The 2,912-nt window shown below is 38.3% G+C and overlaps 1 pseudogene; it reads right to left on the bottom strand.

The window, feature by feature from the left end:
- Positions 1-237: 237 nt before the first annotated feature.
- LOC471643 (ankyrin repeat domain-containing protein 49-like) lies at positions 238-998 on the bottom strand (annotated as a pseudogene).
- Positions 999-2,912: the final 1,914 nt, after the last annotated feature.

Raw genomic sequence — 2,912 nt, 5'->3', positions numbered from 1 at the left:
TTCCAAGTAAATCATGTAGATACTCCCTTCTTTTTTTAATCATTAAATATGTATGCAAACAACTTTCAAATACATTTTGACATCAAAGTCAGTCAATTCACTTGGAAGAACATTATAATGAATACCACCGAATTTTTGTAGTAAGATGTTCAATGTCAACTTTGATTATGGGAATACTTTACATCTCACACAAAGGAGGCACTGGTACTTAGAAACTTAAGAAAATTTTCAGAACTGTTAAGACTGAGGTGAAGAATTTGCACAGCCTTCCACAATTTCAAAGAGGTAGTGATAGATATTTGTCCTCCTGGCAATATCAAATGCAGTTTCTTCCAAGTTGTTTTTCAGCCCTGGCTTGATGTAACAGTTCACCAGGAGGAGTTCTAGGGTATCCTTGCTGTCTCTGTTCCCAGCAGCAAGATGCAAGGGGGCCAAGAGGCCTTTTGTTTGGGCATTGATATCTGCATCATGCTGCAGTAAGAAAGAAACCACTCATATTATTCTACTTGCAAGCACTGTGCAGGGGCGTCCAGCCATCCACAGTCACTGCATGAGCATCTGCCCCCTGTGAAATGATCTCCTAGACAATATCTACGTGTCCACTGTAGGCTGCACGATGAAGAGGGGTATACTCATCTTCATCCCTAGTGTTCACATGAGCGGCCTTTTCAGAAAGTAGTCTCTGTACTGTAGTAAGCCGATTTTTTTCAGCAGCCCAAAGAAGCAATTTGCTTGGGTCTTTTTCCATTGTTTTTTCTTGCAATTGATACCACTCTTCATTTTTTTCATCTTGCTCTTCGTCTTCATCAGAATTGCCTACCCAAAGACTTTGAGTACCAGTAGGAATAAGGTGTCCATGTGTTTCCAAAAATTCAAGTTGGTTAAAGTGTTCGGAAAAATCCAAGGAATTCCCTTGGTCTGGTATTCCATCATCATTTCCTTTTTCTTTTTCCATTTTTACTACTATTCTAAATAAAAAGCATTTCAAATGCCAGGGTATAAATAATCTTTCTAGAGATGAATTATGATTGCTTTATTCATCAAGATCTGACAGAAGGGAAAATAGCCAACATGCATCTCACTTCCGGTAGCATTTTTTACAATTTTTTTATTATTATACTTTAAGTTCTGGGGTACATGTGCAGAATGTGCAGGTTTGTTACATAGGCATACATGTGCCATGGTGGTTTGCTGTACCCATCAACCCGTGATCCACATTAGGTATTTCTCCTAATGCTCTCCCTCCCCTTGCCTCCCACCCCCCAACAGGCCCCAGTGTGTGATGTTCCCCTCCCTGTGTCCATGTGTTCTCATTGTTCAACTTCCACTTATGAGTGAAAACCAAACATGAAGTGTTTGGTTTTCTGTTCTTGTGTTAGTTTGCTGAGAATGATGGTTTCTTTACTCCATTCTTAAGAAAGAGAGCATAAATCTCTACTCTTTAATTGTAGGCTTCTCATAGTGACTTCCTTTCAAAGAGTACAGCATGGAAAGGAAGGAGGGAAACAGTAACTTTACAGTGAAGAAACCCAGAAAACACCCATGGCCAGGCGATCAGGGCCAACATCAGCAGTGAGAAACCATGTTGATATAATGTGATGAAAATGGCAGTTTATCTCTGTGGTTTTCCCCCACAAGGCCCACAGTCTCAGTCTAATTGTGAGGAAAGATAACAGACAAATCCTATGTGAGAGGCATCCTACAAAATATCTGACCAGTACTCAAAACTATCAAGGTCATCAAAAATGAGAAAATCAAGAGAAGTTTTCACAGCTAAGAGGATCCTAAAGGGACATGATGTGCGTGTATGGTAGTATCCTGGATAGGATCCTGGGACAGCAAAAGGACATAAGGAAAAACTAAGCAAATCTGAGTAACTATGAACTTTCAGTTATTAAAAATATGGTATGAATGTTGGTTCATTAATTGTAACAAATGTAAGTGGTTAATAATAAGGGAAATTGGGTGTGGGGTATACCAGAACTCTGTATATGGTCTTAATTTTTCTGTACACCTATAACTGTTCTGAAAAAATAAACTCTATTGGGAAAAAAAGTTCCCCTGGTTTTGATTCCTTTTATGTAGAGATTTGGGTCGTGTCTACAATATGATTCCTCATTCAGTTTCTTACTCTTTGAACTATTTCCCTTTCTTGTCCCATCTTGTTCTGCTTCTGCCACACTGATTCCATCACTGGGCAGTTCTAGCAGCTTGGAAACCCTATCATCGTGCTCACTTCTTCATGGTTTCTGCCATTGTAGAACAACATAGAAGGAGTTTGCAGCCACAAAGCAGTTCTTCAGTCATTCAAGGATACTACTTTTGTGAAGCCGTCCTCCCAGGATTAGAATTCGGTAAATGCCCTCCCCATTCTTCATGTGGTGCAGTTTCTGAATACTTCACTACCCTAGACACTTTCCTATAAATATTTATGTTTGTTAAAATGAGGAACCTAGATCTAAATATGTTTTCCCCGTTGTATTCCAATCAGAATTAAGCATAATATCATTTTAAAAATTATATTTCCTTTTACCTACTGCTTAAAATATATATCATATCATTCTGGTTTTAGACCTCCATTTCAAGAAGGTGAGCTAAATATAATTAAGTCTCCTTTATGCATGTTCCCACTGTCATTAAATGCACCCCATTAATGAAATTTCAAACAATGCATTTAAATTCCCTACCTCATTCAGTTGTTCTCACTGTTTGAAATCAACAGCTGCTTTTGACTGACTTTCTGAATGAACTAACACTTTCCTTAGTCCTCATTGTATACAAAGCCTTACACTTATGCCAAGGATGCATAATAAACACAGTCAAATACATGTCTTTTTTTCAGCAATGGGCTTTGTGTTGATTAGTAAAATGATAGCTCTCTCAAACAGGAATGTATCTCAATAGTACTTTTC

This window comes from Pan troglodytes, chromosome 4, assembly GCF_028858775.2.
Source record: "Pan troglodytes isolate AG18354 chromosome 4, NHGRI_mPanTro3-v2.0_pri, whole genome shotgun sequence".
NCBI lineage: Eukaryota > Metazoa > Chordata > Mammalia > Primates > Hominidae > Pan > Pan troglodytes.
This window is presented reverse-complemented; position numbering and strand designations above follow the sequence as displayed.